This window comes from Phragmites australis, chromosome 13 (assembly GCF_958298935.1).
Source record: "Phragmites australis chromosome 13, lpPhrAust1.1, whole genome shotgun sequence".
Lineage (NCBI taxonomy): Eukaryota > Viridiplantae > Streptophyta > Magnoliopsida > Poales > Poaceae > Phragmites > Phragmites australis.
In genome coordinates, this window is record NC_084933.1 from 290048 (window position 1) to 302966 (window position 12919).

The following is a 12919-nucleotide window of genomic DNA, read 5'->3' on the forward strand; positions in this document are numbered from 1 at the left end:
CATGTGGACCCATCAAATAGACACATGCCTACCTAGACGGTCAACATAGGCTATCATTACTGAGCATGCATGTGCTGTGCCTGCCCTGGAGCACTACGATGCCAGTCTCATCCATCAGCCGCTTCCCCGCTTATCAAGTCCGGGTTGCCCGGTCTGCCCTAGAGGCAGGATTTCTGTGTGGTTGCTACTGCTTCTGAGGTTGCTCCTGGTGTTGACCATCTGGCGGAGTAGGGCATAGATAAGAGGAAAGCATAAGATTCTAAGAAGAAATCAATGTTGTAGAGACTGATTTTACAAAAAAAAACTCTTATTATATTTATTACTTACTATCATCAAACCCTACTTCTAAGATGTGGATGCAGACAGGGTGCCTAAGGGCGATCCTGCAACTCACATCTAACACTCACAAGCAATAAGATCCATAAGAACTAAAAACTCAAAACGACCTAAACGACACTACTAATCGATCTCTATTCTTCTAACAGGGGACTCCCTATCTAGTAGACATGGTGGGGTTGCAGGTTCTCCATCCGAGTCACTATCTGGGTACTCTGATCCTGATCTGTGCGGTTGGCTTGCCTTGTTCCTTCGTACATCGGCTTCTTTTGGTGTCCCATGTTGGTAAGTAAGGCTCGTAGCATCCTTGGCAAGATCCCTTGGCGCAATCCATTGGAATGGCGAACTTCGTTGAGATCCGACTCCTATGTAGGTTTGAGTACAAGAGGAGGGTAAGTAAACCTTACTAGGAGAGAGTAGGCTAAGGGGTCTTTAAGCATAGCTTTTAGTCTTTCCAAAATTTCTCTTTTTAGGGTAGACTAGCTATCTAAGGCTGCGTTCTAGTTCGATATGGCTCTAAAACCACCTTTGTCGAGACCGGTTTAAGAAACAAACCAATCTCATCTATATGCTGAGTCTAGGAATCAATTCAACATATAGTGACTTCATTGATGATAATCATTATAATATCCATACTTAATCGAATTAACCGTCTTACAAAAGTGACCTTCAAGGGTCGAAGAACCAAATAAACTGTAGCGGAACTAAACGAGCTACAAAGATTCTAATACTTTACGACTCTTCCACAAGCATCATCGGCGTAGAAAGCATCTTAGAACAATCCAGCTTCAGCATACTCCTCGATACCTTCTCCAACTGAGTGTTTCGTAATAGCAAGAGTGAGCACTTATCGTACTCAGCAAGTTGTGAAGGAATAGTATGCAAATGAAGGCTTGACAAGAATAAGGCTATATGGCTCACTAGCATAAATCAGCATTTAAGTAAAAACATTTGAAAAGAAAATATAATTAAGTAAATAGCAAACCACCTCAAGATTTCATCCATCTTGACTTAACCAACTAACCAACACCTCAACCAAAGTTCCATCCACTAAGGTTGAACCCTCAGTTATAGTTCCCACCACTATGATTGACAACTCTCAACTATGATTCCCACCATCATAGTTGACCCGACTAACCAAAACATCAAGTTATAATCATGGTAGGTTTTCAGTGCCGCTCATTACCGTGAGCACGGCTGAATATTCAGTTTTTAACTCTGCAGAGGTTGTACTTTATCCACAAGACGTATCATCCCATTTTGCCGAGCATCTATTGGTCGACGGATAACTCTTACACACTACCAAGGTGTGCGCTAGGAATCCACTACAAACCCTTTACAATGCCCCCTCTCAGCGCATGTCTACCCACTAAGGTTTCACTGCCGCGTGATTCCACCTCAACAATGGAAGCCCCCTCTTGCGCCTTTCGGATCCCAAGACATTGTCCATTCACCGCTCTTCTGCCTGGTCTACACTATGATGAGAGTAAGCAAATTACTTAGCTAGGAACGTCTCATACTAGGCTTGTGGTTGTACTATAAATACAGAAAGGTCACCTCACGAACCGATCCTTAGCTTTGAGCAAGGTTACCACTTTCCAAACCATACATCCCATCATATCCCATGCTCAAATCTCTATACCATGTTGCTACAAAAGTTATTCCATCATATTTTATCATTATTGTATAGGACCATTATCAAGTTCGTGGAGCATTAATCATGATTACTATCCCAAAGCAAGGCTAAGCATCATCTACCCATCTATAACCCAAAACCATACCATGACGACAAGGATGATAAGGGAAAAACTAAGATAAAGCCTAACACCTGGGATTCTCAATAAATTATTAGCATGCATGTTTCTAAAATAAAACATTTAAAACTGGGATAAATATGATCAAGAACATAACTTGCCTTCACTGAACTCAGTTGGGTCTTCAAAATTTTAACCCTCCAGATCTTCTTGCTCCTCCGAAATGTTGGCGTCTACTTGCAAGATATGCAGAAAAACAAAACACATAAACACCAAGATCCAAAAAGAAGCAAACATCACACAACAAACATCATCATCACAAGATTACACTATTCCAGACAATTCGATGAAAGAACGGGTCTGAACGGAGCTACGGTTGACAAGTTATGATTTTTTAAAGATTAAAATAGGACTGAAAAGATTATCTATAAATGAAATTATGTTGCTAGAAATTTTCTAGGATTTTTCCAAAGCCATCTATGATTTTCTGGATTTTTCTAGCATTTATTTGAATTATAAAACTATTTCAAACTATTAAATAGGATTAAATAAACCTATAAAATATTTTCAAGAATCAATTACCTAATTATTATTATTATTCATAATTATTTTTATAATAAAAACTATTTATTGCGCAAAATATACTATTTATGACATCAGCAAACAATTAAAAAGAAAAACAAACGCTGACTGAACTGCTGACTGGACACTAGAGGCTGGCGTGGCATGACACGTAAGCAAACTGGCTGACATGGCTGGCTAACTCGGCGAATGACGTGGCAAGGAGGCTGACTGGGATTATGAACACCACATGACACTTCATGATTGGCTACCAAAGGGGTATGAGGATGTTCCAATCTCAGTCATTGGCTATCGATCGGACGGCTCACCTTGCTTCTTCCTCTCCTGAGCATAGACAACAGCGGCGACAACTTCCCAGGTGACGGTGACCTGTCGGAATCTGGTCGAAAACACGTCACCGGCCTTCTGCTACTCTGGTGAGCGACAGAACTCAGACTCCGGAACCTTGTGAACACGACAGGGCTATGGGTGGTCGTCGTCGGTGCGCAGTTGAGGCTAGCAACGGTGGCTCAGAGCTTCAAAACTTGTCGGTGAGGGCTCTGGGCGTTGATCTCTCGGCGAAAAGTTGGGCAAAAGCTTTGGGATGATCTGGGGAGCCTCTAGGGTCACATATATATAGGCGGGCGGGCTCCTTATCTCGAATTCGAGTCGGATTTGAAAGAGAGGCGACAACGACTATCCGAACTCGATTCCCACGGTTCAAACACGCTCATGACTCTATCTCATGGGAAAAAGCACGCACATAGGCTATGGAAACTTCCTTGTTTTGATCCAAAGCCTATCTCTATCTCTAACTTGTGAATTTGGTTGGGATTTAGGGCGGCCGATGGATGAACTCAAGTGCACAACGTGTGATTGGCTCAGGCTCTATCAAAATTGATCCTGGCTTGAGCTTCTGGATGCTCTAGTGATCGCATTGGGCGGCTGGGTGTTTGCTCTCCGGCTTGGACACAGCGGCATCGACGCGCATGGTGACCGGCGGCTTCCAGTTGTGCTGCCGAGCTGAAGCAGAGAGGGAGAGAAAAGGAGAGGAAACGATGGGCTGGGCTGGGCCAAAACAGAGATGGGCTTCGGCCTTTTTAATTTTAAAACCTTTTCCTTTCAAAATTATTTTACTCATGTATATACCCATGTATATATATACATACAAGGTATATACTACACATATAGAGCTCACATAGCCAAGCAATCAAATATACACATATATATCTACAAACATTCTTTTTATAGAGAAATAGCCCTCAATGTATATATGTATTTATACACATAACACGCATAGCTACATATATCTATATACATGTATAAAGAGACACACACACTTAGGGATTTTATTTAATTTTGCAAAACCTTTTTATCTTCTTTGGAGAGTTTTTGACTTTCATGATTTTATGAACTTGGGCTATTACAGAACCTACCCACCTTAAAGGAATCGCGACCCTGAGATTCGGGCTGATCTGCAAACAGGTGAGGAAACTCTGCCTTTAGCTCTTCCTCTTGTTCCCATGTTGCTTCATCCTCAGTATGGTGATTCCACTGAACTTTGCACATACGTATAACCTTTCTCCGAGTTACTCGCTCTGTTGTTTCCAGAATTTTGACCGAGTGTTTCGAATATGTCAAATCCTCTTGTGGTTCTACTTCTTCCAAAGGTAATTGTTCCTCTGGCACTCGCAAGCACTTCTTCAGCTGTGATATATGAAACACATTGTGAACATCTTCCAGCTTAGGTGGCAACTCCAACTGGTAGGCCACTTCTCCACGTCTAGCACTCACTCTAAACGGTCCAATGTACCTAGGTGCCAACTTTCCTCGAACATTGAAACGACGAAGTCCTCTTAAAGGCAAGACCTTGAGATACACATAATCTCCCTTGAAGGTTAACTCTCGGCGTTGATTATCCGCATAACTCTTCTGTCTGGATTGGGCTGTCTTTAACTTTCCTCGTATTGCCTTGACTTGTTCCTCGGCTTTCTTGAGTATTTTTGGTCCAAACACTTGACCTTCTCCAGTTCCACTCCAATGTAGACGCGTTCTACGCTTCCTTCCATATAATGCCTCGAACGGGGTCATCTGTAAACTGGATTGATAACTATTGCTATACGAAAACTCTGCATATGACAAGTTCTTATCCCAACTATTGCGATTCTGAAGAGCACACGCTCGTAACATATTCTCAAGTATTTGATTTATTCTTTTAGTCTGTCCATCCGTTTGTGGGTGATATGCCGAGCTAAAACTCAACTTCGTGTCCTATGATTCATGAAGTTTCTGCCAAAACCTTGAGGTAAACTAGGTCCCTCGATCCGACACTATTCTCTTCGAAACTCTATCTAAACACATGATCCTGCACATATGTAGCTCTGCTAACTTATCTACTTTATAGGTTGTTTTAAAATGAATGAAATGACCTACCTTCGTGAGACGATCCACAATGACCCATATTGAATCATAGCCTGATTGGGTACGAGGTAAACCGACTATAAAATCCATCTCAATTTCTTCTCATTTCCATTCTGGTATCTTCAGAGGCTGTAGCAATCCTGCTGGTTTCTGATGCTCTGCTTTCACACGCTGACATACATCACACACTGCCATGTACTCGGCTATTTCTCGTTTCATACCAGGCCACCAATAGCGATCCTTCAGACCCTGATACATATTGGTACTGCCTGGGTGAATAGAATAAGCTGACTCATGAGCTTCTTTTAAAATTATCTCCTTAAGCTCTTTCTATGCGCTTGCCAAACTATACCATGCCTTTCTCGTCTTCTGAGAACTATGGGGCCTTTCCTACTTTAATATTCTCTTTAATCCCTTTGATACTTTCATCTTTTGCCTGTCCCTTCCGGATGTCCTCATCCATAGTAGGTTCCACTTCCATGGTTACTACCTCTAAATCCGCGACAAAACCTAGGTTAAGTCGTCAGAATTCTTCACACAAAGTCGGTTGAGCTTCTTGCAACATAGCCATAGTATTGTATACTTTATGACTTAACACGTTTGCAACCACGTTTGCTTTTCCCGGGTGATAATGGATTCCTACATCATAATCCTTGATCAATTCTAGCCATCTTCGTTGCCTCAAGTTAAGATCCATCTGGGTGAATATATACTTCAAACTCTTATGTGTATATTTCACATCTTTTCCCAAGAAGATAATATCTCCATAGCTTCAAAGCATGTACTTGGTTTTGTTACTTCAAAACATGTGTGTTAAACTTCCTGGGCACACATAAACTGCACTTAGTTTTGTCCGTTAAAATTGGGTATGACATATACGGATCATAAGAGCTTGAAATATATATTCACCCAAACGGATCTTAACTTGAGGCAACACAGATATCTAAAACTGATCAAGGATTATGATGTGGGAATCCATTACCACCTGGGAAAAGCAAATATGGTTGCAATACATTAAGTCGTAAGATATATAGCACCATAGCTATGTTGCAAGAAGCTCAACCAACTTTGTGTGAAAAATTCTAGCACCTTAACCTAGGATTTGTTGTGGACTTAGAGATAGTAACTATGGAAGAGGAACCTACTTTGGATGAGGACATCCAGAAGGGGCAGACGGAAGATGAAAATATTAAAGAGATTAAAGCGAATATGAAAGTAGGCAAAGCTCAAAAATTCTCAAAGGATGAGAGAGGCATAGTATGGTTTGGCAAGCACATCTATGTACCAGACCGGTAAGAGCTTAAGGGGGTAATCTTAACAAAAGCCCATGAGTCAGCTTATTCTATTCACCTAGGCAGTACCAAGATGTACCAGGATTTGAAGGACCATTATTGGTGGTCTGGTATGAAGTGAGAAATAGCCAGGTATGTGGCAGTGTGTGATTCATGTCAGCGTGTGAAAGCAGAACATCAGAAACCAGCAGTATTGCTACATCATCTGAAGATACCAGAATGGAAGTGTGAAGAAATTAGGATGGATTTTATAGTCGGATTACTAGAAGGGGAAAATGCATCGCAATAAGCATGATGAAATGCCAAAAAGTATGCTTTATGATGCATGGTCATGAACCAGATGCAATGCGACATGTCATGAAAATATTTGTAAAAGAATGCTGAAACGATCGGGCTAAAAGGGATCAAAATATTACATGGGATAAATTAAGCTCACTGGGTCATGGGTGTCTTGCGGTCAGATCGGGTGAGGTGGTGGTCAGACCATGAGGGTCAAACAAAGAGGAATTCGGTACTGAGTAGCCATGGCAAACATACCGGACCCATGGTGGTCAGACTGGCCAAGTGGCGGTCTGACTCCTGATTATAGAGTCTGGTTCCAAAAACTAGTCAACCAAGTCTTACCCAGTAGTCAGACCGACCTAGGTGGTGGTCAAACTACTGGGCCCGGCCGACAGCACCTCGGTGATGTCACTAGCGATGCCTTCAGCTAAGAGTGGTACCAAAAAATTCCACAAGACTAGGGAAGTTCATATTTAGTGGTTTGGGCGACATGTACGGGGCCAAAAGCTTGGGCCCCATGGATCGACATCCATGGCTAGGTGGAGCTCGGTCCTATGGCTATGGGAAGTGGGGGAACTCGGGGAAAAGAGGGGAAAGGGGATGGGGAGCTTCACCTTTGTGTGGGGAAGCTTCTAGAGGGTTGGCTGGCTCCGGAGAAGCTCTGAAGTGGAGATCAACTCCGGGGTGCTCCAACCGCCCTAGAGATGGAAGAAAGGGTTGGGGCTTGTTCCAGCGAGGGGGTGCTTGGGGATCAACATAAGGACAATGTGGGGAACTCATGGGCGATCTTCTCCTTCAATCTTCAGCTTCCATTGAGCTCAAGGTGGAGGAATGGTAAGAGAGAACTCCTTGCTCTCTCTCTCTTGGGTGGGGAAGAAACTGAATGAGAGAGGGAGAGAGAAGAGAGGTGGTTAATTGGGTTTTTAAGTGGGGGTTCTGAACCATGGCGGTCAGATCGCGGGGAGGCCCGGTCAGATCGTGGGCTTGGCCCGCATGCAGTGAGGCCTTCCGCCTTTTCCTTATTTCTACCAATTCTTTCCCCCTTCCTTTCTAAATGGTTTTGGGCTATCTAAACTACTTCAAAACAATTCCCACTCATAAGTAAATGGTGGGAAACTTGAGTTGTTTCTAGATGTAACATTTCAAAAAAAAATCCAAACACTTAAAACAAAAGTCAAAAACATGAAACATGATGCCATGATGCATATGCAACCTCAATGACTAGGTCAGGTTTTGGGGTGTGACAGGGGCAAAGGTGGTTGCTGGTGTCAGAGAAGACACCCTTCGAGTTTTTCTTGCTGCGCTTGTACTTCAATGAGTCGCCATATAGTCTGGGTTGAGGGTGTTGGATGCCCTGATCCCTTTCTTTGATGAATAGGACATCCTCCTCAGCATTGGCTATCGTGTCGACAATCTCCATTACCTCTTGGACTATAGTAGGCTCCTCCATGGCGATGTCTTCAGCACACTGGCGGCTCCTAACCCCTCAGATGAATCCTAACCCTCAGATGAATGCTTAAATGATGTCAGATTCGATCATCTTCGGGATGGTGTTCTGAGTGTTGCTGAAGCATCAAATGAACTCCCACAAAGTCCCTTTCTCCATCTGGACGACAAGAAAAAGGTCATTTTTCTTGCCGGGATGAACGTACATGCTTTGGAAGTTTGCCCGGAACAAGTCACAAAGCTACCCCCACGAGTAGATTGACCCAGTGGTAGGTTCGTTAGCCAGGTCCTGACTGACCCTTCAAGACTATAGGGAGGTAATTAGCCATGACCTTATCATCCCCCAGTAGCTTGGATAGCTGTAGTGTAGATTTGGAGGAACTCAACATGATTAGTAGTGTCATTGTACTTCTCAATTGTCCCGGGTCGAAATTGGGCCAGCCAGTTAACCCTCTGAAGATCTAGAGAGAAAGCCTAGCACCTATTGATGTCATCCTGAGAGACTTGGGTGGCCAAAGGTTCTCCACCTGCAAGAGTCGAAGACTGGCCACGACTTGACTCAAACGACAGCGGCGCCGAGGTGATCTCCAGTTAGGTCATCGAGGAGAGGTTGAATGTTCCTCAAGGGTCCTTGAGCGTCTTCGCTCATCGAGAACTTTGTGTAGGTCCGAGATAGGATGGCTTCATATCAACAATATCCTGTGGTCATGTTGTACTCATTCATCTTCCCAGCCAGTTTGATTCTGGGGATTCCATCTTTCTGGATTTGACTCCTCATGAGAAAGGATGGTTTGAAACTTCCATCAAGTAGAGTTGTTAGTGGATGCTGCCTGATGAGTGGTTCTAGGATATCCCTTAAACAAGGGATTCTATCCCCAAGTTTAAGGATGACATAATTCTACTCAGAAAGGAGTCCGGAGGCTACACAGCAACCCCCCATATATATATATATATGTATATATGTATATATGTATATATATATGTATATATATATATATGTATATATATATATGTATATATATATATATATGTATATATATATATATATATAGAGAGAGAGAGAGAGAGAGGTAGAGGACCCTATGGAGTATAGGCAATACATCAGCAATTTAGGAGCCACACAAACCATCTGCAATTGTGATCTAAATAGGTACCTCACCCAGATCACACACAAGGAGCCTTTGACTAGTTTTAGATCTCATCTAGGCTAGCCACAACCCCCTTGTAATCTGTCTCAAAGATCCATACAAAAACATAGGACATAGGGTCATTATCCTTCGGGAAGCCAAACCTGTATAAATCTCTATCTTGGTGCTTGATTCGGCAACAAGGAGTATACCCTACTTTCATCACGTATTTCATAGGATCAGCGATTTACTTATCATCGATAGTTGGCGCCGTCTATGGGGACTATGACCAATAATGCTATCTTTGCCACAATCCATGTCGTCGACTCCACCCAAGACTGCCTCAAAATTCGTCTACTCAGATGACAGGTTCTATGATAACTTCCCCCCTCCCCCCCCCCCCCGCCCGATGATCCAATGACCGACCGGGTGGATCTAGGCGACACCTTCCCTGATGACGATTCCAGTGACAACACAAGTCGTTTCATGGATGACTGTGCTAGGGCCTACTATATTGAGCTTGAACCACTCGATGACCAAGACAATCGGACAAGCGACGTTCGTCGCAATCAGGATCTTCCCCCGCAGCTTCTGAAAACATGGATTGTCGAAGATCCTTCCCAAAGGCATCCTTCGATGGCAGGTCCATGATGGATGTAGATTCCTCTTCGAGAGGAGTGTACTCCCAAGAAGTCTTCACTATCAGGGATGGAAGCGATGCTCGATCTAACCAGGGTGATAACTCGACGGACCCACAAACTCTCATTGATCCAACCGAGGGAAATAAGACTCAACCCCCGCCGACGAAAATGCCTCACAACCAGATCAAACACCCTATTGCAAATCCAGATCCTACTACCATGTACCACCAGCAAGGTGCCAGACGTTTTAGAACTGGGGCTACTCAAAGGCTCTTGGGTGTCCAGAACCTACTATGACAACCTCCCACGGCAGACCTTACTACCCCCGAGGGAAAGAAGGGCTCATTGAAGTCAGGGACATCATCCAACAAGCATATACGTAGGTTGAATCATCTCATCAAGCGGCAGCTACTAATGGCTCTACTCGAGGGTGTCTCACACCAATCCTTCTCATGAGCAATCAAATACAGAAGACGTTATCCCTAGAATCACACTCACTGGGAAGGCGACCAATCTCAGTGTCTCTGCAGGACCTCGGCAATCTAAAACCATCCCATCTCGGACCAACGCGATGTCCTCAACAAGCGAAGACATTCAAGGACCCCTCAGGACCAGTCAACCTCCCCTCGATGACCTAACCGGAGGTCACCTTGACACCGTAGTCGTTCAGGTCGGGGTCGTGGCTAGTCTCCAACCCCTGCGAGTGGGGCGCCCATGGCTACTCAGGGTGCCATCAACGGATGTTAGACCTTCTCACCGAAGCTCAAGAGAGTCAACTGGCTAGACTGGTTTAAACCCGGGTCCATCGAGAAGTTCAATGGGACTACAAATCCTGTTAAGTTCCTCCAGATCTATACTACATCTATCCAAATGACTGGGGGGATGAGAAGGTCGTGGCTAATTACCTCCCCACAGCTCTTGAAGCGCCAGCCAAGACCTGACTGACCAACCTACAACCGGGGATAATCTACTCGTGGAAGCAGCTCTGCGACTTATTCTAGGCAAACTTCCCAAGCACATACGTTCATCCTGGCAGGAAGAATGACCATTTTCGGCTCATTCAGAGGGAGAAGGAGACCCTGCACAAGTTCATTCAAGGCTTCAGTAACATCTGGAACACCATCCCAAAGGTAACCAATGCTAATGTCATCCAGGCATTTACCCAAGGGGTCAAGAGCCATCGGTATGTTGAACACATTGCCATGGCCGACCCTCAGATGGTTCGAGAGTTGATGGACATAACTGACAAGTCAACTAATGTTTAGAAGGCTTTCATGTTCATCAAGGAAAGGGATCAGGGCATTCAATGCCCTTAACCCAGACTAGATGACGACTCAACGAGGAACAAGCGCAATAAGAAGTCCTCCAAGGGAGGCAATGGGAAGAAGCCTACGATTGAGTAAGTCAAGGCAGACCATCCCGACAAGCGTTTCGGATCATCCTGGAGCAAGGGCAAGCAACCGGCCACCGGTGAGCATTCTGGCAAGCCCTGATGCAATGTAGGCCAGACTGACGGTCACAATCTCCAGCAGTGCCTCATCTTCTTGAAGGTGGTCAGGGCTGAGGTCGAGAAGAATAAGGGGAAAGCACCACAGATCGTGAGCCAGAGTAGAGACTCCAGTTCCAGTGACGACTCGGACCGTCTACCTTTGCAAAAGGAGACAAGGACTGTTGACCACATGTTCGGGGGCTTGACATCATGCGAGTCCAAGAGGAAGTACAAGACGGTGGGCGGGAAGTATTAGCTACCATACCCAAGAATCACCAGGCGGTCAAATGGTCAAACATCTAGATCTCCTTCGACCAAGACGATTGTCCTGAGAATTTTACCTGACCCGACCGCTTCACAATAGTGGTCGAACTCATCATCAACAACTGCAAGGTTACCCGAGTGCTAATGGACAGAGAAAGTTCCCTGAACATCCTCTTCACAAGTGTGCTCGATGCGATGCAGATCTCTCGATCTGCCATCAAGCGAGTGACTCAAGCCTTCCATGGCATAGTACCTAGATCCTTAACCAGATCACACTTCCTGTTACCTTCGGGAAGCTAGATAATTTTCGAATGGAAAAGATTTTGTTTGATGTGGTCGATTTCAAGATAGCATACAACGTCATCTTAGGACAGCCAACTCTAGAAAAGTTCATGGCGTTGCGCACTATGCTTATGAGTGCACGAAGAATCCATGACCTGAGGGAGTAATTAATGTCCAGGGCAACACTAAGGCAGGCCTACACTTTGACAAATGAAAAGCTTGGCAGTACAACATCAACAGACAAGGATATCAAGAACTCGTGGCCCAAAGTAGTTGTAAAATCTCACAGCGACATAAAGATTGTTCCTCTGGACCTAGCAGAGCCATCCAAGACTATTCGAATCGGCTCCACCCTGAACCAGAAATAGGAACTCAAGCTCATCACCTTCCTCTGGGCAAACATTAACTTGTTCGCATGGCAACAACCTGATATGCTTGGTATCCCTAGGGAGGTGATTGAGCACAAGCTACATGTTCGCCCCGACACCAAGCCTGTCAAGCAGAAGCTCTGGCAGTTTGTACCCAAATAGAAAGAAGCAATCAAGGCAGAGAAGTAGAACACCCCGAGTGACTTGCTAACCCCGTCATAGTTAAAAGGTCAAACGGTAAGTGGCGCATGTGGACTTCATAGATCTCAACAAAGCCTATTTGAAGGATGCCTTCCCTCTGCCTAGAATAGACCAGATAGTTGACTCTACCTCCGAGTGCGACTATCTAAGCCTTTATGATGCCTACTCTGGTTATCACCATATTAGCATGTGTCCTGAGGATGAGGAGAGGATCTCCTTCATAACCCCTTTCGGAGTATTTTGTTATGTAACGATACCTTTCGGATTAAAAAGCGTTGGTGCTACGTATCAGCGCAACATGCAAATAACTCTTCATGACTAGATAGGCCGAAAAGTTGAAGCCTATGTCGATGACCTTTTTGTCGAATCCAAAATGAAGGAAGACCTTATCTCAAACCAACAAGGAACCTTCAACAATCTATGCAAGCATCGGGTCTTGCTAAATCTAGAGAAGT